Source organism: Hermetia illucens, chromosome 3 (genome assembly GCF_905115235.1).
Source record: "Hermetia illucens chromosome 3, iHerIll2.2.curated.20191125, whole genome shotgun sequence".
Lineage (NCBI taxonomy): Eukaryota > Metazoa > Arthropoda > Insecta > Diptera > Stratiomyidae > Hermetia > Hermetia illucens.
Window position 1 is genome coordinate 121,837,839 of NC_051851.1, and position 26,572 is coordinate 121,864,410.

At 38.1% G+C, this 26,572-nt stretch overlaps 1 protein-coding gene across 4 annotated transcripts in view; it reads left to right on the plus strand.

Moving 5' to 3' along the window:
* LOC119650983 overlaps positions 1-26,572 on the plus strand; it is a 103,864-nt gene that overhangs the window by 19,284 nt on the left and 58,008 nt on the right. The gene's annotated exons all lie outside the window — the stretch shown is intronic.

The window sequence follows — 26,572 nt, forward strand, 5'->3', positions numbered from 1 at the left end:
TTTTCAAAAACTATCCCAACGAAAAATCTAAAGAAAATTATGGTGTTCCATGCACATTGTATCCGAACTCCGAAATACTCTCCGTTACGATATCTGCTCAAATACTAGGTCCATCCTATGCATCCGATGCAATAATATATATAGGTTTTAATATGAAGCAGCATTCTAAAAAGTTTGGTGGAAATCCTACTATTATTAACAAAGTTATAGTATGTTAAAGTTGCTTCTTTTGCGTCAAATTATTACTCCCTAATTGAATTGAATATCGGGTATATTCACACTACGGGTTATACATATAGCAATAAAACCAATATTCTTACACAACAAATCAACAAATCTTTCTACACCTGAAGCGCCCAACTTTCTGTTTCCGACTGGTTTGTATCTGTTTTGGGTGAGCTTCTTCACATTTACTGAGGAAGCTCTTAGTGTGAGTTCTACGAAGTTAATCGATACCTAAATGGTGCGCAATTGCATTTTAACTTATTATGCAAATGCAACTGTCATGCATTCAGAGTTCCTTACAAACTTTCATACCTGAAGCTTTTAGCTTCTGGTTCCTCGATTTTTTTTTAGTAAATCAACCAATTAGACAGTGAACTATGATTTTCCCATCAGATAGCAGATATGCCCAAACCATGACTAATAGACTCCCCGCCTTATTTTCACTAATGACGGAAGTTCTTCTACAGTGTAATCTGACAAAACTCTCAAAGACCGTCTTTGGAAAAAAACTGTTTCAAATTATCGACATTTTAAATTTCAACCAAATTCGAACGCACTTCTTTGCTGCTTGTGAAACTTCCAGAAACGTACGTTTTATCGCCGCCCATGTAAAGATACGAATGAAGTGCCTTGTGTACCTGTGTTCGGGCATTATTTCCGCCAAAGCCTTGTAAAGATTGTCTTTGCACATTAACTGTACTCCCTCCAATGCATTGTTTCTATAACTTTTACGCTGGCACATGTAAATCAATTATATAACAATTTGTCGAAGATTTTCATTAATTTAATTTCTCACACTTGTAAAATGGAAAATATGTTTGAAGCAATCGATGTGAGACAAACACTAACCAACATTACAATACTTTTATTTTACTTAGTGTTACTGATATGCGGTAAACAACATATTGAATTTCCCGTTTTTACATCTTTCTTTTCGGGTACGATGTACTTGACAGAATTTATAGCTTGCTAAGAGGTTAGATATTGTCTTCTATTTGTAATCAAGCCTAAAATTGATAGACCAGTAGCTTACTCCAAACTACAATTTTTATTTTACAGTGTAGATATATTTCGGGAGCAACTAACCCCCTTCATCAGCACAAAGCTACTAAAAACTAGCTTGCTACCATTACTGTCGAAACATAAGATTAATTGAATTAATTTCATGCAATAATTTCTTACTTCTTTGCTAAAAATTGATTGGTTACTTCAAAAGTAACAAGTAATAAACACTAAACTGTACGCTTTCACGTAGGTAAGACTCAAATTGCTCGCTCCGTGACTTCACCTGGAGTGTCAACCAATCACCGCGTTTTCTCTTCCGGCGCTAATTTTTAAACCATTATAATTAATAAATGAGCGTTTCTTATTGGGATTTTTTCAACGGATATGGTAATTGGCCAGGTGAAACTACTATTTGGGCGTGAAAAAACAGAGTTATTTTCTGACACAAGGAGTTTTCTCCGCCGAGTTGATGGCAATACCGATTCATATGAGGACAAATCTCTTCTGATTTGAAAAATAGTTTTTCTGTAGACATGCTTCTCTGGTCCACTTTTGTATTAGTTCGGCTTTCTTTATTTCATGGTCTTTCAATCGTATATCAATCGATAAAATTCCACCTCTGGTGAATGATATGGCAATCTACTGCAATATGCGTTTACGGACGGCTCCTTTAAACAGAGAACGTAGCATTTCGGAGAAACTAATTCTATTAGAGAAGAGCGGGTGTATTATGAAGTTAAACTAGTTTTTGTTAGTTTTTGTTCACCAGAAAACTATGATCTCTTTTAATTGCTTATAGTTTCCTTCTAAGTTGGATCTTTGTAAATTTAAAATTAATTGGACATAGTTAAAATGAGTGTCGGACACATACTATTAAACGGGTTGAAAGTGTCTCCTTATATTTACACGCTAAACCAAAGCAAAAATGTTAGTTTCTGCAGTACCGCCATATTTAACCAATTCGTTAGGCAGTGGAGTAATCGATATAACAAGACAGTCAAGGTTTCAGAGAATCAACTGACCAAGCCGAGGATAGGGTAATTGTTCAAATATTCGAGCAGTGCTGCATCGAACTTACCACTTGCCCGAGCAAAAACGAATTTTTTTGGTTACAGATATAGCACCACAGCGTTGACGTCAATTTGGAAAATGTTAGCAATGTGCTGGAGAGACTATCAATCGTGAATTTTCGAGGGTAGTTTTTACTGATTAGTAATTGCTTTGGAGAGGATAATGACTAAAAACGCACTTTTGAGAGAATAATACAAAATGAAATTTCTTTTCATATACTTCTGCTTCGACTCGATGTTGCCTACTTAAATCCTTTCTGCTGCATAGATCGTTAGCCTAACTATGACAGATACGTCGCAAAAATTTCAAAACGCATTTGTGTTTCTTGTAACTGTATTTTGTTTGTAGTTGAGAGCGAGAAAAGTCTTCATATCCAAAATGCGATTTTTCAAATGGGTTTTTCTCAAAATGAGCATATTCATATTTTCGGGAATGCTAACTTAGTAATGAACCGACCATTATGGCGTTTGGAGGTGTGATTGTTTATTGAACAGCAAAGAATATGAACCAATTTTGGGATGATATTTTTTGATTGATTTTGATTATTTTCAGCTGTTATGAGATTAATATTCTTAGTAAGTGAATTAGTAATGTAAAATTAAATCCCTTTTGGTTTGAGATAAAAATTGGAGTCGCTACATGCCTCGCAATTGGAGAACTCATTTTACGAAAGTCAGGGGGATAATGACGCGTAACTTATTTTTGCTATTTTTATGTTATTTTTGGTTTAAATTATTCCAAATTTCAAAAGTGGTCCGAACTGTGATTGATACATATAGTGTCCGAATTTGATTGAATTCTAATTAATTCTTCATAAAAAAATACGTGAAAGTAAACCTTTTAATATGGTTTCCCCCTAATTGACACAGTTACTACTTAACAAAGAACTCATAGGCAAGCTCTGTAAATAATTTAAAAAAAGCTGTATTAAAAATGACAAAAACAAAACATCAAGCGACATTAACTTTCTACCTCTAATCAAGAAATTTTCCAGTAATTTGATACGAAAAAAAATCAATCTGAAATATTTAGGATGGAACTCATAAAGCTTCCTGTCATAGTTGTAACGTCCCCCATTGAGGAAGTTCGCCTTAACTTGAATATACCCAACAGCCAACCAACCTATATATTACTATCAATTGTATTGCAACGTTGCGGTCTTAGCCCCAAAGTGATTTTCTTGTCTAGGTGATATGTTCGTATTATCCGATATAGGTGTTTTACTAGAATTCCCTCCTGTCCAATGTATTTTTTCGACTGCGTATGTCTTACCACTTATTGGAACATCAATAATACTATCAAGGTGTGCTCTTTGAAATCGGGATCGACTTGCAAAAGACGGATTCCTAGGGTTGAATTTGTGGTAAACACATAGTAGGGAAATAACGGGGCAAAAGCAATGTATTTATTTTGTTTTCATTCCATTTAGTCAATAAATTTTGAGAGTATTTTATTAGAACTATCTTTGTTTGTCCCTGCTTTCGTATTTAAGTATCCTTAATGTAACTCGACAGGCGAGTACTTGGATTAGAAGCACCATAAGGTCTACAACATACATACATACTGTAAAAAGCAACTTTTGACTCGATTTAGTAGTAATTTGTGTCCTCCAAAACAATTTATTTGTGAATTACAAACAACAAATCTTTGAAGTAAGATTGTATACGTACAAGCATACTCAGTTCAATTATATCCATTCTCCCATATCCGTTTGTTTCGAGCCACTAACCGAGCAAATCGATATTAACGTCGAGCAGAAGAAATGTGAACCAACCGATTTCCTTATATTGCCAGTATTACAAAGATGATGGTGATGATGGTACTGATGGAGCATAACAGTCCAATGCTCATGAATAATTTATGGATTGCAGTTGATCCGTTTGTATCCTTTTATGGATACTTGAAAAATATATTTGACTTGCAATACCAGATAGTTTTTCCGAGATTAAAGGGCTAAGATCTATGAAATACAGTCAATGTGGTTTTGGTCGATTTCCACTTTACGAAAATGGCCTGTGAGTAGTGGTTTCGCAACAATAAATAGGATGCGTTCTGGTTTTTTCTTTCTTTACAGTCCAATCTTTAGAAGATTATTCTAAGAAATTCCATTCGTTTTATACCAATTGTGTATGTATTTTCTAGTATGCAGTAATCTGTTGAGTATTGTACACATTCCATACGAACGATTCCGTTTCGGTCATTAATTATTTTGCGCATATAACTTTATTAGAGGTAGAAGACTAGTAATTATGAATTTAGATGAGAACTCTAACGCGTGGTTGAAATCGTTTGTAGGTCTGTTGCTTTGAGAACAATATACGGAAATGGCATGGGTAACTTTTCTAGTATTTAGCTCTCATAAATCAACACAGATGAAAATTGCTTTAAGCCTTTTAAGGAAACAACAACAACAACTTGAACAACAATTTGAAACTGAAATGCAATCGTACACATTTAATACGCTCAGTAACTTTGATGAAGTTTGTTTTGAACTCTGAAACATATTAGCTTGAAATATAATGATATGCTCAAATCGAGTTCTTGAGAGTTTCAAACAAAAAACTGGGATTTCAGTTACGCATTTGCTGTTGTTTATACATTCAATGGATCAACTATCTTGAGCCGTATATATACCATAATTATAATACAAAAAAAATGGATTTTCTGGCGCGACAGTTCGTTGGTGGGGGGGGGGGGGGGGGGGGGGGTTGGGGAGTTGTGTTTTGGGTGAAGCGCTAGGCTCTCGTTACCCAGGATTCGAAACCATATTGTCATGAATGTTGTGTTTGTTTGTCTTTTATACTTGTCTCGTCATTGTGAGTTTATCACTAATACAGCATTAACCGTGATAATGATGAAACTGAAGCAAACTCTCACTGAAAATCGAAATGTATAGCACTGAAATTTAGATGAACAAGTCGGGTAACCGGAAGCCGGGCGCTTCGGAGATAATGGTTTTGTGTTCATCCTATGTGAGAAACTCTCTTTCCACGATTTTCCATTCATACTAGCTAAGAATACAAAATATTCCATCATATTTTGCCAAATCCCAAGTCACATAAACGTACATACAAATCAACGATATAAATACTGTGTTCACCCTAAAATAAACAAACATTGCCTATTACCGCATGACGATGCATGCATATATATGTGTGCATCTAAATTGATGTAACGCATCTTCACGCATTTCCACTTTACTTCGTGTACAAAAACATACATATATATGTTAGGTACATTAATTAAAAACCGTTGGTAATCAGAACATTCGTCTATTATTTTGGTTACTACCGGCAAGCTTTATTAGCATATACATATACATACACATGTCTACCTGAAGTAATTGACACTGAAATGCAAATAACTAAAAAAACTCAAAAAGGGAAAACCAAAAGGTTCCCATCGACCCCATTTAAGTTCACTTTATATGATGATGACGTCATACATGGCTTGGGTGCCATAAATTTACCTGAATTGCGAAACTTTGATCTCTTATAACTTTGTTAAAAGTAGTCGGATTGCCTTAAAATTTTGCAGAATTATGTCCTATATAATCGCAGATTTCGGAATGGGATGTATTTTTAGGCCTAGATTTCATATAGTTGCATCATTGTGATTTTTTTCAGATTTTTCAGTTGAGTAGGTTCTGAGAACGAGACCTGTTTTGTATCTTATCTTCCCTATGTTTCATCCAATATCCGAAATCCGAATACTAATTGAGTCCTTTCATTTGATACCCGACATGACCAGGTTCTGTGAAAAAAATTTACACCCTCCTTTCGCCCCTTTAAAATCCAACCGTTTTCTTATTATGTATTTGCCCCTATTATCCGAACCACGATTATAATTTTACATCATTAAACATTAAAATGGCGGAGTTGAAAAGAAAAATCTTCAAAAATCGCGTCTATTTTTCATTGAAAATCCAGAATAAAAATGAGAATTTATTAACGGAAATACATAATTATGGTTCACAACTATAGGTGTGTAGAATAGTATGTAAGAATTTTAAATGATTGGTTTAACAGACGTTTAATCTAAAAATAGATTTCTGGAAACCGTCACATAGAAAAACTACCTTAAATGTATGAGGGTGTGGAAAATTGGGATTTTGTTAGGCAGGACAAGCTTCTTGACATTATTCACGAAAAACACTATAACTCTGTAACGATAAAAGATAGAGTCAATTTTCCATGGAAGAATTTTGCTCAAAAGAGCGGTGCTTTCCGCCATTAAAATTTCTACCATTGTCAACGGGATGGTCCAGGTAGGTCACTGGTTGAAGGCCTGGGCTGTTGCTATTCAAACCTCATTGGTGTCAGTGGGATTTGTATCGTGACTTGACGTCGGATACCAGTCGACTCAGCTGTGATTAAGTACCTGAGTCAAATTAGGGTAATAATCACGGGCGAGTGCAATGTTGACAACATTGTCTTCTACAGGGTAGTGTAATCCAGTACTGTACCCTTACGGTCTTGAATAAAGTGCTCTGCAAGGCTCTAAGCCAATTGAATTGTCGCGCCAATGATTATTATTATTATAACGGGAAACTCTGTGTACTTTTTTCTCACTGCTTTTTTTCTGTTTCGTATTGCCGTATAAGTTTTATATATTTATTTATTTTTGTGGACATAAGCATAAATGAAATTCTACTGTATTTGACTACAATTTTAGTAGCACTTCGAGACAAACAATTAATTAAAATTATAAACAAGTCGGGAAATCGGAAGCCGGGTGAATCAGATATAAACAATTTTGTGTTTCCTTATGTAAGGAAAGATGAATGCATGACAGTTCCGCTTGTATATACATAGTTAAAAATTCATATACTGGACGCTTCAGTTATACAAGGTTTTGTGAATTTCTTACATAAAAATATTCGAGTGGATGTTTGTCTCATTTGTACCTGGCACGTAATGTATACGCATATATTATGTCAGAGTATTTACTTTCGTGTGCTATTGACATTCAAAATCAAACTTGGCGGAATCATGCTCTAGCCCATATCGCTTTCATGATTCTAGGATGAACTTAAGATAATTTGTCACTCAATTACTAAAAAATATATTAACATACTATAATTAACTTTATTTGAACAGTTATCGGTATAGAAGGTATTTTTTTTAACACATTCAATTTATTTACACTGCTAAGCTTAAGGCTATTACTTAATACTAGAACTTATTTCTAACGACATTAGTCTTTTCTAGAAATTAACCTAAAGCTTAATAATAAAAGTAATATACAGTTCAACTTAACCTAAGCTTACAAGCTAGTGGGGGGAAAGCCAGGAAAAACCCCCCATAATATTAAGATTGCGTATGGAAAAATTACCGGTAAAAGGATGGGAGAAGGATGCATAACGGGAGGGTTAAAATTATTGGGAGATGGAGTAGACAGTGTCAGAGCGATGTTCGTTGTAGGGCCGATGGTAATACATTAACCTACCGTTGCGAAAAACGCGACCTAAGGAGTGAAGGTTTAGGATGTCGGAGGGGGGGGGGGGGGGTATAGAAGGTATTTCAGAGTCTAGGCAATTTATACTAGCAGCTTCGTGTTTTTTTTTTAGATTTTTGTGTTGTGTAGGTAGGCTCAAGAATGGGTCCGTGAAAGAACTGGCCATTTTTCAGCTCCCGCTCTCCTACATTTTGGATAAAATTTTACAATTGAGATCAGCCCCCTCAAATTCGACGCAGAGCTATGTAACTTACTACATGTGTGTGCGTTCACAGCTCCCACCTTCCTACCAAATTTGGTGTCAATCGGTATAACCGTTTTTGAGAAAAATGCGTGTGACAGACAGACAGTATACTAAGTTTAATAAGATTTTGTTTTACACATCTAGACACAATTTTGATACTAGTAGTGGAATTTCCACGAAAATTTGCAAATATTAAGTGAGGTACTATCCTCTATGCTACTGTTTCTTAGAAAGCAGTTAAGGAGATTTCCACCTTTAAACTCCACGTAAATTTATGTCATTCTCTGTATGCATGTATATCTACTGACTGCTTTGGAGAAAAGTGCGTATAGCAAACAGAAAGGCAGACAATAAACCGTTTTGAATAACGGACTGGGGGAAAAGTAATAATTCATATGTGGGACTTTAGTATTTAGCTCGTATGTCAATTATTGTTTCACACAAAACTTTAACAGCTAGTGTGAATTCTGTGAAGAGTTCCACCCCCATCACACATCCTCGCATAATTTTGGAACCTCCGACGAAATTAAGGGTTCGCCTTACATGTCATGGCTGTCTCCCACCGCCCCAACGGTTGATTTTGGACTCCCCCAATCCTTGACAGTTCATTGCGAATATTTGCTTGCGAAATTTGGACCTTGCTCCGTAAGTCTTGCTGATAACAAATGTTTTTTTTCTTCAGCTCTTTCTCGTAAATCAGCGCTTCCCAACTATATTTTCAAACTTTATATTTAGCAGATCACAAAAACTTTTCTTTCATTGACCTTAGGAAGAATTTTTGGCCGAAAATCTGTATTTTCGACTGGAAAATTGACCATACTTTTAGGCATTTTGCTTATTAAACTGATAAGACACATTTTTTTTGAAAGTTTTCAATTTTTCACAGATTTTTTGTTCGCTTCCATTTCGCCTCTAAAGAAATATGAGCTAATTTATTTATTTAAACTATAATTTACTTTCTTTTTATTTTTCATTAAGGAAATTTACATTTTACTATAGAAATTATTATTAGTCAAATTTTTTCCAAGTACTTTATGTTTTTCTCTGCACCCCCAAAGCGTGCAAACATTAATTTATTGAAAGAATCCCATGATGCGCCATTAATATGTTAGTTCGATACCGTGAGGACCCGACATCATATATTTTGAGTGATTTGAGTCATACATTCACATTCTGGAACATTTTTTTAACATTCTGTTGAAATGCGAATGTTTGTTCGTTCAGTGTCTCCGACATCTCAACCAATTCCAATTTACCTGAATAAAAAAAATAGCAACTTTGTTATACTTAGGATATCGTCGTTTTATTATTGTGGATCAAATATCCGTGTCCACTGCTTCTTTGATAAATCATGGCGATAGAATGCGAGGTCATCAAAACTATCAACAACTTATCCAAAAAATATGAATCCTAGCAAGCTACAATTGACGGGTATAGTGATACACGTTTAACGTTGGTTTTCTTTTCAACGTTGTTAATTCAAACAATAATCACTGAACTGTTCGTACTATTGTTTCCAATTATATCGTGATTGCCTCGCAAAAAAAGTACAATTTAACGGGGTCTCTACAATCTTTCCACTGTTCCGCTCTACATATTGTCTCCAGTCATCGTACTCAGGGGGTTGATCTTATTCGGTATTTAAACCGAGCGAGAAGATATAGCAGACTTGCAGAAATTGCAATGGCTGTATGGAATTTACTGCATGTATGGAATTTACTGCATGTATACCCCTCCTTACAAACCACATTGGCTAATATGCTTTAATTTTTGTGGGGTGGGATGGTTTCCGTTACTTCAAAGACAGTTGTAGGAAGTTCATGTGGGTGAGATACGATTTGTATTAATATTGACTTACTTCTCTCATCTCCTTGATTGCTTGCTATCATATAACCGATGACTAGCATATCGCATCTCTTACTGGAACCATCCAAGAGGCTGCGACGCTGGTTAAATTCTTCTATCTTTCAGAGTTAATAGTGGTCAGATATGAAAATACTTTAGTTGCCAGTTTAGAGCTAACCAATATGTGCTATCGAAAGTGAACTGACCGTATCTATAAAATGTTCATCTATATTATTATTTTGTTGACTTTGAGGTGGATTCTATTTCTGGTTACGAATCCTCAAATTGAGTCGAATAAAGGATTTTGATAAATATGTGCTGTTAGGCTTTATTGAAATAATGTAGGATAAAAAAATGATTCGTAGCTAAAAGTTGCCCAGACGAAAAATCTGCGAAAATACTTTTTAAATATTATTGTTGTGCAACTTAATGGTTTCAAAAAACCTTACTGCGATATAGCAGTATGGGTGGAAACCCCTTGTAATACATTCAAGGATAGTCTTATCTGATTTAAGGCCCTGAAAAGCGTTTTGTTGTCTACATGTGCAAATGGATCCATCCCATTATTTCTGTAAATCATCCAGTGTTCGAACCTCCTGAGCTTTGCTTCCAGCGCGCTCCTGGATATTCTTACAACCATACATGCAGTAAGAATGTCCGTATTATAATATTTTATATGCAAAATTTACTTATGAACATTTCTATATCTAAAATTGGAACAACTGAAAGAAACGGTCTATTTGCAATGTTTATATGTCGTTTCACTTGGTCCCCGTCGCTGCTTTTTTTTCTCGGTTACTTAGAAAGGAAGGTAAATGCATCCACGCAATTAATATTATAGTTCCCACAGTTTCCCATTATGTTACTGGTGCACTTCATCATATTGGGGTAAAACATTTCATGTTGGTTACGCTGTCCATAAACTGAGTCTAAACTATTCATATCGTCCGTGAACATCAAATGCTAGTGGACCTAACCAATAGCATACTGGTGATCGGTACGTAATTCTTCCAGATGAGGCACTTATCTCCCTGTTTTAGTTTATTTGAAATCGACTATGTTTGATCCGTTCTGGATCATCTAAGTCTAAAAACTTTTCGATGTTCTCCATATACGACTTCCATCTTTTATCAGAATTTTACTGCTTTTACAGTAACCGCGGTGGCAATTATTTGACTGTTTGATATCTTGGAAATGTACTGTAAACATCTCTGTCTTATTAGGATTATTCTTGCGATACCGGCAGCAGTGTTTATTTATATCAATTGGGATTGTTGTTTGGATGCGTCTTGTGATTTGCACATGGCTGCTTTAGTGCCCGTTTTAATGAAAAACCGTGGAACATTTAGCTCAGCTATTAAATGTACTAATATGATAGTATTCACTATTAATACAGGGCTGCAAATATTTCCCTGGAATAGTGAATTTCCTTTGAGTTGGGGATTTAGGATTCAACTAGAATAGAAATTCGTAGGTTAAAACCTGCGAATATTGAAGTTAATTTACGAATTAGACGTTAGTCACACTTCGAATAAGGATTTTTCGAATAGGCACACGCGCTCCTCGATAATGGTATCGAGGATGTCTGGAGCTCGGTTCCTTCAACTTGAGTACGAGTTTCAGTAATCTTGGCTGAACATTTTGAATATGAGTGGATTGATGGGACTCTGAAAAGTACTCCCTTTTCGCTTGCGGCACTGTGTCTCTGTATCTTGGTAAGCCTAGCAATAAAAAGACGTAAATGTGATGTGATGTGGAATTGTTTTTCAAAGCTTCCGCAAATTGCACTCTTTTGATCAGGAAGCCGGTTTTATTTACTATTTCAATTAAGACATTCTGATTTTCGTCGCTCCCTACTGCTGCATTGCATGCTGGATTATACGTCCAGTGTCGGCTTTTTAGTACTAAAAGTACTAAATTAGGTACCCTTTGAAGTTCATCAGTACCTTCTTTTTCTTCAGCCTTTGTCCCATTCACAAGCGAAGTCGGCTCGTCGTGATCGGTTTCGCCATTTAGCTCTATCGGTTTTATTGACCTCAGTACTTTTTCTCATTTTCAGTATTGTGTTTAGTTAAATAAATACTTTTCAGTACTTTTAAACAGAAAACAGGATCATCAATAAACATGGACCTCTACAGGATGTTTTAGGGGTTGCAGGAATATTTTATCTTTCAGCACTGTGAATTACCGAGAAGAGGTAGAAGTGCGCAATTAAGCCTGGGAGTACACATTTATATAGAGCATAATACTAGAACGGCCATGAGAGAATTTGATATATATCCCGACGAAATTGATAATACTGACTAAGCTGACTAGGATGTCCTATCATGCGTCCTCTTTAACCTGGCCCTGGAGAAAGTGATCCGTGATGCTGAGGTAAATGCAAGGGATACGATCCTCTAAGTTCACCCAACCCGAAGACAACGGAGCGGAGGTGTCTTCCATACAGAAAACGAGGAGTGGCGGAGTTCTCGTTGAAGTGGGCCCAAAGACGACTAACAAGAGTGCGTTCTGCAAAACGGTCAAGGGGTTATTGGGGGAGAAGGCTCTTGCTTCCAGCCTAGAGCTCATGTGCTCTCTAGAAATCCGGGATCTTGACTGCTTCAAAGAAAAGGTCGAAATAAAGGAGGCGCTATCGCGTGAATGTCCAGAGGTAACACCTCTGTAAATGCTCGAGGCCAAAAGCTCGCTGTGGTGGAAGTCCCCGAGCAATATGCGAGCAAGCTTCTTAGCAGCGGAAGCATCAAAATCGGATGGGTAGTATGCAGGATGCGAATGCGGATAGTTTCCACCAAGTGCTACAGGTGTCTGGACTATGGACACACGTCAGCAGCTTGCAAGGATTCGGACAGGAAGACAGCATGCCGGAGATGACGCCAAGTGGGTCATCAAGCGAAGACCTGCAGTGAAAGTGAGAGTTGTGTTTTCTGCAGAGATCGGGGCGCGTTTGGTGAGGGCGTCGCACACACTGCGGACCCGGGACGGTGTCCGATCTTCAGGGCGGGATTGGAGAAGGCTAGGGTACGAGCGACATGATCCGCATTTTACAAATTAACATGCACCGGAGTGCAACCATTCTAATTCTAAAAATGGCCGCGAGAACCGGATCCACGCCAACGTTTCGGCGCCCAAGCAGTAAAGGAAGCATTCCTGACATCGCTTTTACGTCGGAATCTCTGGCATCATCGGTGGACGGGTGGCGAGTCCTAGAAGACTTCTCGTCATAGCTCTTTGAGCAGGCAGGGCGGCGCTAGAGGGCACTCCGGGGGGTGGTAGTTCGAAGCTGACACCGTCACAAATTCAGTGATGAAATTGATAATGACGGCGTGTGAAGCTTCCATACCTCGGAGAGGCCCCAAGCGCGAAAAGCCTTCTATGTACTGGTGGACAGCAGAAATTGCCGATCTATGGAGGGAGTGTCATAAGCCCCGCCGTTTGGCACAACTTTGCATGCCAACGAGGAGGCATATGCCATAAAGGCACAGTATAGATCAGCAAAAATGAGACTCCGCAGCGCTGTAAATAAAAGCAAAGCTCGCGGCTGGCAAAATCTTGTTAACGAGGTGAATGAGGACTCGTGGGGACTTGGCTATAAGCTTGACACTCGGAAAATCGGGGCTCTGCGGAGGCCCTGCATACTAAGTACCGACCAGGTGGACCGCATTGTGCGGGCATTGTTCCCCAGACTTCCTGTACGGGTTGATGTAAATAGCGCGGAAAGCGTCGAGGATTGCCCCCTTTTCACAATGAGGGAGCTCGAAGAAGCGGTTCTCACTATGAAAAACAGGAAGACGCCAGGCCCTGATGGCATCCCGGCGGAAATTTACAAACTGGTGTTCCGCTAACGGCCAGAATTTCTGCTTGAAGGAGGGCGTTTTTCCTTGTCACTGGAAAGTGGCCAGACTCGCGTTGATCAGTAAGGGTAAAGGAGACCCGGAGCTCCCGTCTACATACCGACCACTGTGTATGCTTGAAATGGCCGGAAAAGTGTTCGAGAAGCTCATCAGGAGTAGACTCGCTGAAGCGATCCGTGCTGTCCGGGACTTATCCCCAAGGCAGTCTGGGTCCAGAACAGGGAGATCTACAGTGGATACTGTTATGGAGGTCGTAGATGCGGTTCATCGAGCCGAGGCACACAGCCGCCAAGCTCGACGGATAATGCTCCTCATAACGCTGGATGTCAGAAATGCCTTCAATTCCGTAAGATGGGCAGATATGCCAGGCACACTAGAAAACTCTTTCACATGCACGGTTTCAGCATTGCGTTGGGAAAACCGAAGTAATCATCTTGACCAGAAGGAGAATCTCGACCCTACGTCCCATATCGATCGGCGAGTTGACAATAGAGTCAAAAGTAGCGGTTAAATACCTTGGTTTAATGCTCGACTCGAAGATGAGCTTCTTCGAGCAAATCAAAGCAGCAGCGGACAGGGCTGCAGCTGGAGTCGCGGCCTTGGCTCGGCTAATGGCGAATGTCGGGGGCCCTATATAAACGGGAAGGCGCAATCTCCTGATTGTGTGTTCCGCAATGATGTGGTGGACGACGCTGAACACACTTTTTCTATTGCGAGAGGTGGGACGGCTTTCGTCAGCAGCTTTATGCAGACACAGGAGAACTCTTTCCAGACAACATTGTCAGAGAGATACTGAACAGCACTGGCAGCTGGAATCGTATTGCGCATTATGTTCGGGCTCTTCTTATTCCGAAGAAGTTTGGACTCGACCGGCGGAGGGATCGTACGGTAAGGGATTCGCTGGACAAACAATTCCCTTCCTCCCCTCCCCTCCCGTTGGTGAAAGCAATTCCCTGACTTGAAGGCTCCCAAAGCCGAGAGAGCGGGGGGGCTAGCCCGAAGTAATGTGTGAAACGGTTCCAAGCTAGTTCTCTGATGACAGGAAGGTGTTTAGTTGGTAGTCCGACACCGTGTTGTTGCGGGAGTCCAACACTCTGTGCGTAAACGCATTCACCTACCTTATTCCCCAAAAAAAAAAACGATCAAGCAGGCGGCGCGAGATCTTTGCCTGCACATCAATGAAGGCAAGGGAAAGTGTATAGTGGCAACGTCAGCACCAAAAACCAACCAACCGACAACATCAAACCGCACTGGTCAAACGGGAAGAATAAAGAAAGGACACTACAACTTTGAGACCGTTGATAATTTCCCTTATCTAGGGTCAAAAATCACAACCAATCACAGCTACGATGATGAAATCCGCGCACGGTTGTTGTCAGTCAACAGAGCCTATTTCAACTTACAAAAACTGTTCCGCTCGAAACGTCTCACCATATGATCAAAACTCTTAATGTACAAGACAATGATCTTGCCAGTCCTCATGTATTCCTGGGAAACTTGGGTTCTTAGCAAGAAAAATTGCGAGCTCTTGGCCGCGTTCGAGAGAAGAATCCTCCGAAGAATTTTTGGCCCCCCACATGAGGATGGACCATTCCGTAGCCTACATAACGACAAAATCTATGAGCGATACCATGACCGTCAGGTTGTGGATAAAGTGCGGCTCAATAGAGGCGGGTCACTTAATCCGTATGGATGAGGTTGATCCAGCCCGGAAAGTCTATAAGGGCAATATCTATGGTAGGAAAAAAGACGAGGCAGACCCTGTCTGAAATGGAACGATGGCGTAAGTCAGGACACCAGACACCTTTTAGGGATATCGAATTGGTAGACCTCGGATGTCTGGAGTTTCTTATTAAGACAGGCCTAGACTGGATACCTATTAATTGTTTAGGATAAGTGAGGGATCCTAAGTCCACAACCACTTGTTGTTGGACCGGACCAAATGGAGAGCAACTTACTCCCACGTTTATTTGGTCCGCGGATCCCTCGTTTGGGGCATGGCACCCAAGCATTAAAAATCGTAAGACAAACGGTTTCGTCCATTCATCCTTATCCTAAACAATTAATTTAGCTTTAGCCAGCTCAGGCTCAAACTATCGGTTTCTACTGGATATAATTCGCACCCTTGGCGTGTTTTCCTTAACATATAAATGGAGCGTTTTCCATCCGATGCCACTCACGGTCACGCTGCTCCCAGGGCAGAGGTTGAGGCAGCGTCTGAAGAGTTGCCTCTGCCCTGGACGAAACCGTTTGTCTTACGATGGATACCTATTGTTGCGCCGTTGATGATGATGATAACACTAGAAAGTTCGATTGAAATATAATCATATAAATTTTTCACTTCACTTCACCTAGCCTAATAACCTTTTTAATATTTTCAACTTGCCTCGAAGTTGGTAATATATTGAAAGGAGTTCATTCAGATCCAAGCAATTTGATTGGTTCACTTAAAGGTGATCTGATTTTGTTTACAATAACTGGCTCACCATTTGGTTTAAAAATAGAGATTCAAAAGCATATTTCCCAATTCAATTCATTAGAGTTTTAATCTTCTTCATTCATAATATGAGATTTCACGCGCTTCCCATTTTGACAATGTTCACCCAGCTACTTTCCAATTTGAGATAAAAACCGCCCATTCATACTTAATGTGTTAATGTAAAATTTGCTCACTATATTCTTGTTTGAATTAAGCCTTTGTTTACTTCACTGGACCCGCGAACTTGCTCCATAGTTTATATTCGAGACTTATTTACGTATACACGCTGGCATACAACTCATAAAAACGTAAACAAAAAATATATATCGTGCCAAATTCACGAGTAATTTCTTCAATGAACATATTGAAATTAACTTGCCAGAAAAGCTCGGAAATTTGTTTTGTCTGAATTATCAACGAAAGATAATCGATCCTAGGTACTGAGGCTGAGACTGCCAAGATTCTGGCAATGTGTGACTTTTCCCTCAAGTTTGTTGAGTGGTCTAGATCTATTATTTTGGTTTTTATGGAAATGTGCTGCAATGAGATTCAGTATTTTTGTTGAATCTCTTCCAATATCGTATTATATTATTTCAGATGTCTTCAGATCTATTTTGGAAAAATATACTGTTAAATTAATGAGAAACTAGATTTGATGATTCTACTTTGATTAATTCCATTCAAATTAACTTATGAAATATACTTTTATTTTTTTGAACATTTCAGTAGGTAGTAGATAATTTAGAACTCTGAAGCTTCCCTTGAATTGGTTTGCGATTGCACTTCCTATTCGCCAATAAACGCTTGGTCCTCCACATTCAATTTAGATACAAAGTGAACTACGCTCCTGTTTTCTTCTATCTCCCTAAATCACAAACTACCCTTGGTGCCCAAATCAAATAGGAAAAATCAATAACATATGTTATATAGTCAGTTAACAATTTTCCCCAACGAACTCCTCAAGAGAAACATAATACTTTATGGACTTTCCAAAAGACATTTTCGACCCTTTTCGTCTCACCGTTTCCGGATTTATCATTTCCGCAAAGCATTTCACTTGCAACCTACCGGCAAATTTTATTTTCACCCAATATTGTAGATTGCATAGAAGTATATTCTTGGCATCATTCTCAAGTGCCACCCTATTCGAAAATGCAACCCTGGCCTTCTACACATCAGTGGTGGCCAAAAAATAATCAATATCAAGAAAAGTTTCCTTCTAAGATGAGGGTGGCTTAAAGTTAAGAAACATACTTTTGCTGAAAACAAACTCCTGATGAAGGAATCTTTCTGTTTAAGAAGTATTTTCTGGTGGCAAAGAAAGAGAGTGATAGTCCCTACTCCAGTCTTATGCTACGAACGTGAATAACTGCAGGGGAAGGAAAGTATCCAAAGTTGGTAGTACTATGATTTTGAGTCCGTACGCAAGATAAGTGTTCACAAAGACAAATGGAAATATTTCCATACAGCGTGCATGAACGCCAGACGAGACTTTGCACAATCTAAAGAAACATATGGTCCTGATTCTTTCCCGCAAGGTAAATATAAAAACTTATATAATCAGGAGTCTGCAGGAATGATGAGTGAGTACTGTAAAGATGCACGGGTCTTATCTTCGCAAAGATACTTTGTCTGTTGTACGTGTATTTTCATCATCTTTCATTTTGTCCCCTTCTCCACTGTCATTCTCTACGTCGAATGGACTCCCTTATTTGTTTTCCACTTGAAAATGTTTTCTCGGCTGTTCAGTGAAAAGTATGCGGCATGTTTAATGGTTATCCTTGAAATCACCACCTCAGATAAACTGACATTGTGGCTATACGTTGCTGTTTCAACAAATTATTTTTGAAAAATGGCTGTTAAAAACTTGTGTATGCTGTCGTCAAGAGAAATTATATATGACGTGTGTTTCCATAAACGAATGTAAATATTTCTAGTCTAGCTTAAATGTTTTAAAGATATGAGAAGGATGAAGCTTTTATATGCACTCTATCTATCTGAATTGAATATTCTTTCCTGCCCAGAATAGACTTAAAATGAAAGACAATACTTACTTGGCCTACTATCATAGATATGTGGAGCGAGAAACTTTCGTAGTGTACTTATGCAAGTACAAGTATGTTAAAGTGAAGTACTGTGAAAAGTAGTTCTCAGGAAAAAGATATTTTGAATGAAATTCCATACAGTCAAAGTATGTATTCTTCCGGTGAACATATACAATTGTATGTATCTTCCATTCTTTAAAAACAATAGAAAGGCTTAAAAAGACTGCACTGGTTTCAATACCACAGACAATTGTTATGTGAGGTTTTAAAGTGTCAGTATTAAATTTTTTATATATACATATATAGATACAAAGCTGCATGTTTGTGGAAGACTTTGTTGAAACCAAAGAGGCTTTTGGCTATAGCCTAATATTCTCAACGACGAATCTTTCTATTGTACTTCTTGAATGTCATGAAAAAGTATCATCATTACAATATTTTGATAACTGAGCACATACCAGTTGTATATTTGGGTTCACATCGAGTTAAAAATTAGAAATTCTAATATCGGCCTCCAAATTCAAGCGTTAATAATTTTAGTTTTATCGCATTTTTGATTGATATTTATACAATTCTTTTCTGATCCGAATGGTAAAAATTTCGTACATGAGAATATTGAATCAAAGAGAAGGCATGTTTCCTTAATTGTAGAATATTTGATAGCCCACAAGAACAGTTCCAGGATGACAGAAGTATCGAATCTGTCCAAGGGAACTGCAATTTACTTTGTAAAATAAAATCTAGAAATACACAGAATAGTAATATTCTCGCATCCACTAGATTTAATTTCTCTGTTAATGGTATGGTTTTCTCTTGTTTCACAGTTAAGCGAAACCTAATCACTATGTGGTTTCTCTATGGATCTTTTGGGTTTACGGTCGAAAAATAATCCAAGGAGACAACACTTCAATAATAATTACTTTAGTTTACCGCTTCTTTGCTTTGCAAAAAATGTACTTAATTAATCTGACAGCAGTGTTGTGTTTTTAAGGCTCCTGCAAAATAATCCCATAATTTTAACTTTTGATTTACTCAAAATTCTTCTACACTTGCTTGCATATTAAAATATTCTGCTAATTTTCTCAGGGATATGTTAACAGAATAGTTAGCATCCTCATGGAGTAACAACTTTTTAAAGAGTTTTCATGAAGTCGGTATTTTTTTATGAGCTGTAAACATTTAACCCCCCTAGAATTATAGATAGAATATTTTGCTATTTGTAATTTTAATTTCGGGCTATAATGTACGATTAGTGAAGGACTAGGATCTTCTTCGATGAGAGATCCTCAAGATCAAGAGCCTGTGTTCGCAGGACCTTGTTGCAGCCAACTTACGCTACCAGGTTAACGGTAAGAGGAGAAACGTCATAGTTGTCTCTGCTTAGTTACCCTATGATTTTTTGTATCCTCCGCAGACGCAAAAACTACGGGATCTGGTAATGCATGCAGAATCAAGTGGCCTTGAACTCTTGTGATGCGAAAGCTCAGCATATTTGTTGGGGCAGTAGCATGCAATTCTAAAAGAAGCTGTTTGATTTTATCACTTCAGCTGGTCTGATGACCGCGAACGTAGGGTGCGCCCTTCGTTCGTGGGGCCAATAGGAAATGAAGTAATTGACATTGCAATCTGCACTTTAAAGTAGTTAGAGTTGATTAGAGACTGACGAGTGCCAGACTAGATGAGATCTCACTCTCAGATCATCGTTACTCAGATTATTGCAGGCGAACAGTCTTTAATACAAAGACGAAATTCGATAGAAACGGATTGGACAAAGTGGAGCTCCCTAGGTGACTAAGGACTCTTTTGGCGATAGAAGATCAATTGGAAACTCTGAATCGCACATTTTTAGAGTCCTTTGAAGAGGCTTCCCCTATTTCCCGAGGCCAACGCGGTGAAACGGTTCGATGGTGGAAAAACTCCGGAAATCAACCAGTCGACTTCTAAATCGTGCTTGCAAAAGCAATAAGGATGAAGACTGGTTAAATTTCCGGAACTCACAGCGTGAATATAAGAGGCTTATAAAACTCCTTTAGAGCATACTGTGAAGAACTGGAAGGTGAAAGGGATACTTCCAGGCTGTGCAAAGTCCTTAATAAAGATGAGTCAGCCAAGTTGGACTCTAACTATTAGAAAGTCGGGTGGTACTTTCACGGACTCTAGAGTTGAGTCTATACAGACTCTCTTGAAAGTACCCCACCCGGGGATCTTAGAATTAAGAAGAGAATTGGCGGTTTCTGCAAACTTTTCGACACGAAGGTGTTGCAAGGGAACACTTCAAAGCACCTGGCATGGATGGCATCTACCCAGCCATGCTAAAAGAGGGTATAGAACACTTAGAGCAACTTCTACGAAATATTTTTCGAGGATGTCTTACTCTGAGCTATGTGCCTTCCTCTTGGCAGAAAGTGAAGGTAGTAATGGGGAAGCGGAATCCACTGAACTTTTTCTATGCGAGTGTCCTGCTTATGAGCGCATCAGACATCAGATGCTTGCTGCTGATGATTACATCCACTAAAGGAAATCCTGCGATAAATAAACGAATCCGGGATATTTCGTTAGACGGGGGAATCGAGTGCAATGGACCACTAGATTCTGAGTGCTCAGAGCTATGTTAAAAAATAACTTTACTTGCTCGTTTAAAATAAAGTTTTTCGTGTTGATTTTTGTGTGTAGGCTCAAATTTTGACCGATTATTTATGTGCCTAGTAAATCATAATTTTTTTAGGGAAGTGTACGTGTTATCCCGCAGCACGTGAAGTGTTTCTTGGACCAAGCTTTGAGGGTTTTAACTGTTGTAATCGACATTGCTGTGTGAAACTTTAAGTAGGATCTGATTAACATTTTTCGGAATATGGAAGTCTCAGATATGTACACAATGCCTCCAGCTATAACAGGTGAGGCAAAGAAGCGCGCACCGGCATGAGGTGGACGAAGATAAAAAAAGGCAGAAAATTTAGATAACGAATGGCAATTTTATGGTTTGGGGGTGACAATTTTTCATTTTTTCGTATATTAAAACTTTTCAAAAGTGTCAAACAGTAATTTATGCTCTATTCCCTCCAAATTTTGATTATATTATATCTTAAGCTATGGAAGAGAACCAGTAACGAGATTTTGATTAATAATTTTTCTTGAGAAGTTAAAGTTAAAGAAACACCTCATCGGCTGACCCATCTCCGTATGGTTCAGAAATGTACATCTAAATCAAGTACCCGCGCTCAGAAACTATCAATCGATAAATCGAAAATGGTGCCTCTGTTTGACATCTAGCCCTCAAATACCTACTACTCTAATATCTGCTCAAATAAAGTTGATAAAAGTGTATTACTATACTTCCTAAATTTGGTTCATATTAGACACGCAAAATTTTGCGGTTATACAAGCCATAATAGGAGCATTATACTAAAAATTTTGACGGAAATTCTACCAATACTAACATTGCTATTTTTTTATTTTATCCCCCATTTTATATCCAGTGGGAATATGCTTCAAATTTATTATTACCGCAGTCAGTGATAGGCAAGTGATATTTTTTTCAGAAGAGGGGCAAGCACAAAGCGCGCACAAGCATCCATGGCGGCCAAAATTTGAACTCCGCGCAAGAAGATTGAGAGGCTGGCACCCAATCCACTCAACCGTTACGTCGTCAAAGCCTTTAAACAAGCTTATACAATTTAAAGAAAATCATGGAAACGATGATGACTTAACATTGACCTTCGAAATAGTGGCTGCAGAAAGAAAGAAAAGTTCTGAGTGGATCTGAAAAATAGAATGCAGAGACAGAATCTGGTGATTATGGTGTATTCATCAGAGGAAAGTGATTGATACAAAATCAGTGATTCGAGAATTATCTAAATTGTCACAAAAATAAGAGGATAGTTATACTAGATTTTATGTCGACAGTAGGAAGCAATTGGGTAGTGTTGTGCAAATAGTTTCCAATCAAGGATCAACGTAAAAATATATACAGGATCATCGAAAAATCCTAGGTTTTATTGACACTTGCTTGCAGTATTTACGTTATATTTTCTACTTTTGAACAGTCGCATTATATCCCATGTTGGTTTTCCTTAATAGTAGTCGAATATCCTTCACTTCAGTACCTTTATAGAAAAATATTGAAGAATTGCACAAAGCAGGACACAAGACAATTATAGTCTTTTTTGAGTGCTTCCCCGAAACTTTCAAATGTGGCTTCAAGTAAGACGCGTTTAAAGTTTTGGCAATCGATTTTTCGTAAGAAAACCCACTAATTCGATGTTCCAAAATTGTATTTTATGTAAAGTGTTGATAACAGTGTAGGATCGAGGATATTATATAGAAGGAACGATTGGAGTAGCTACTGCCGGCTAATTTTCATTTCTATACATACTGCGCGCGCTTCATTCTTTGTGCTATAGCTTTAAAAAATATTTTGAATGCCTGAGGTTTTATCTGTACATTTTCAATATGCCATGCTGTCGAAATATGTAAAGAATGTCAGTATATTCTGACCCTGCTGAACAATCATATATTTTGCCACCATCTGTATAAGTGCAGTGCCCTTATGACGGGAATGAAGGGGCTAGTGAACGCTGGCGGAGATATGAAACGGTTTTAATGTCGCTGCCGCAGTTCGAATTCTAGTTTTAGAATGCGATAGAGCAGTTCAATCCAGAAGATGAGTTGCTTTGGTATTATTATAGTTGTTATCGCAGTACATATCAGATGATCTTTTGTGGCACAGGGCACGCCTTGTCTAGATCAAGGATAACATCTAGAAAGTGTGAGTAACCGCGCGGCGTATATTGCATCAAAATTGCCGCAGTTCTTGGTTCATAGTAATTTCAATGATATCAGTGTTTGTTCAGGATGGGCTCCAAAATCTTCATAACAGAGGTTATGACCGAAACGGATAATTCGAACATTCCGCTGAACTGCCTTTCCTTGTTCATATTGGAAGGTCTATACTGTCTTGCCAATCAGATGGTTTTATATCCCCATCAATAACCCGATTGAAGAACTCACTGAAACTTCCGACACTTCGCTTTCCAAAGGTTTTCAGATCCTGTTGACTTTCCCGATTTCAGTTTACTGTGAAGCCCTTTTTTAATGGTCTGATGAGGTAACAGCAATCGCTCGCTGGGGCTAGTTACTCTGAGCCACGTTCTTAACCGAATTCCATATTTTTCAGACATTCGTAATGGTCGCGACTGCTGCTGCAGGATAGCAATTAACGCAGAGTTCTTTATCGCTACAACTGCAGTTACTGTAGATCTGCTACTTCCATACATGTTGCCACCGATATTATTTCTTTTTGTTATCGATGACTTTCTTCATGCTACTTTGTCGGGATACATGGAGGAGTTCAATGGATTATAACGTCTTTCCTCAAACACATCGACTACACTCATGACATCTGTTTGCTCTCTTACTGGGTCATGGACCTCGGTCAACTGCCTCTGGATTCGGAGAGAAAGGCATCTAGAGTTGGACTAAAGATAAATACCAGCAAAAACCAAGCTTCTCAGTCTGACGGGTTAACACTCTCCTTATTTACATTAATGGTCAGTACATCCAAGACGTTGATAAATTTGTATATCTAGGAAACGTGGTTCCTGTCGATGGTGGCACCGAATTGGATGTTGCCCGACGCATAAACAGCGCTAGACCCGCTGTCTTGTAAAATCTTTAAATGCATTTATCTCAACATCTGAAAGTTGAAGCTGTTCTGTGCTATGTTTTTTTCTCTTTTGCTACATTTGAGTAGAACATAAAGAGTGACCCCCATTGTCAATCGAAAGCTCCAAGCCTTCGCCAACAACTGTCTGTGACGTATCATCGGAATGCGCTGGTCTGATACTATTATAATCGAAGAATTTCGTTTTTTGGTCGGCGCACAGGCCTGGTACCCGTACGCAATGTGATCGGGAGGCAGAAGTGGCAGTGGATGCATCACACCCTAAGGAGGGGCGACAATTACATTGCTGACTATGCCATGCAGTGGAATTAACTGGCCGGCCAGTTTCGAAGATGATGTATAGTAAGATTTAGAATTGTGCAGCTATCCCATCTACATTTTATTTATCTTTTTCTCAGTAATTTTATTTTATTTGACTAAAGATTGCACTGGATGCGTCGGCTTTACCTGGAGTTGGGAATAGTATATTATATAAAAACAGGAGTTCAGATTGATAAAAACGATTCGCAACAAACATATTTGGTAATTAAATAAATTAGAAATCGCAGATAATTACGCGTTGCATTTTTACTAAAGTACGTTTTCGTTTAACTAGTACTAAGTTTTAACGAATTTTCGCATGCTATATTTTTCACGATAACCTCCAAACTCAACCTCTATTGATTTTCTGACAATTAGAATGCTAAAAATACATACTGCGTATCATGTCTTCACCACGATGTTTTCCCCCAAAATTTTTGTATGGTGTATGTAAAAAATTAATTGGTTGGTAATTTGCAGGTGTTTAGATCATATCTTTGTGTCGGACAAATGCTTAGGGCTTGTCATGTGATTCGTTTAGTTTGAGGATGATTTTAAACTCCAGTATTCGGTTTGTTGTAATTTGGACTATTCCTCGTTCAGATAATGTTTTGCATTGCTCGTTATTTCATTTGGATCTATCTCAGCAGATGACTTTGAAAACCAGAGGTAACCGTCCCTACATTCCTATAATTGTATTCCCTTTTAACTTGTAAGGTTCCATAACAATAGGTTTTTTGTTAATTAGAGGCCAAAAGCCGTAAACACAGGTTAAAGTGTTAAAACGCATCATTCTTCAGTTAGTGCTCATTGCCACATATTTCATTCTGAATGCGTGATTGTTTCAAATTTACGATAGAAAAGGCGATAAGTACGCTTGGGTAACTGCAGGAGGAAGAGAACAGGATAAATGTTATTAAATTGGGGGAAAACATTTTCATCAATGGTGTTCACTGTATTTATCTGCTTCGAATAATTTATGAGATATAATTGAAACGAGGTGATGGCGGGTAATATTGGAAGAAAGTGGAGGGAAGTAAACAACCGGCTTTTTATGTTTTACACACTATATAACATCCATTACGGCAAAGGCGGAGTGCAACGGAGAATATGCGGAGAAATATAAAAATCGCATTAGCACTTATGAAAAACATCGAAAAATATGCAGTGCAAAGATCAGTACATGGTTATAAATATATTCAATTCTTTATGTTGTCTGAGGTCGACATGCCATCTGTTAGACAAAACTTTAGTATTTGGAACGACTTCGATGTTTCCTCTCTGGGAAGTACGTTACAATCCATTAATCTTTCCATTGGCATGCCTGAGCCTAATAGACTAAGAGCCTATTAGGATCTGAGGCATTCATCCATGAAACTCAAACTTATCTTCTGATAATGCCATATAATTACACAAATTGATTTCTTATGATATTACCGCTAAGATGCTCGCACCATATGGATAACGTCAACTGAGTAATGCATTGCTGTAAAAAAGTGTACTAGTTCAACACGAAGGTCATTATCGTCGATCCCAAAATACACCCGTGCCATGTATCTGAAGCAAATTCTCGATTGTGTTAAACTACCCGTAAAAAGATCAAACAATTGGCCATTACATTGTTAGGCGGTAACATATATAGAGTGAAACGGTTCCCTTTTCAAAATAAAACTTACCAATCATCAATACAAATCGAATAGCATAATTTATTCTATTGATCAGTGTCAGTAGTTAAGTACTTGAATAGATAAGCGCCTAACTGAATAGCTAGTATCTAATTATAATTTGGACCTACTCAGTTCAAATAGTTTGAACCCTAGGCGCAGGGCAGGAAGCAGTACCCGTATATGCGCTTACAAATGTATGGAAGCCGAAACACGTTAATACTATAGTAAATATGTTCATCCAATAATTAACTGAAAAGTAAGAAGGCATGCTTACTGGAATTGATTAGAACGTATCTACTTTGTAATAGATTCGAATCAAAGCGCCTTTAAGCAATAAACTGTATTTCTTTTTGGTATGAAAAACAATTGTATTCTGTTCTGTATAGTTTTATTAATTAAATTTGATAGCCTACCGGCTGCCTGAAATGTGTACTTATTAAATATTCCACAAGTGAATTGTTATTGCTTGCACTAGGTGTAGTAAAGTGAATGTACTGTCATTGTTTTCTGAAAATCATACAGTAGTACGTATCTACTTGAGGCAAAGATCCACCGTGTGTATGTTTTTACGTATTGAGTTGAATACATAATTATAGATTTTTCGGTAAGATGATGGCAATATTTCGCGTTCAAAAATACACGACATCCTTAAATCTATGTTTGTAGAACGGTACTGCTGACACCGTTCGAATAACGTAAG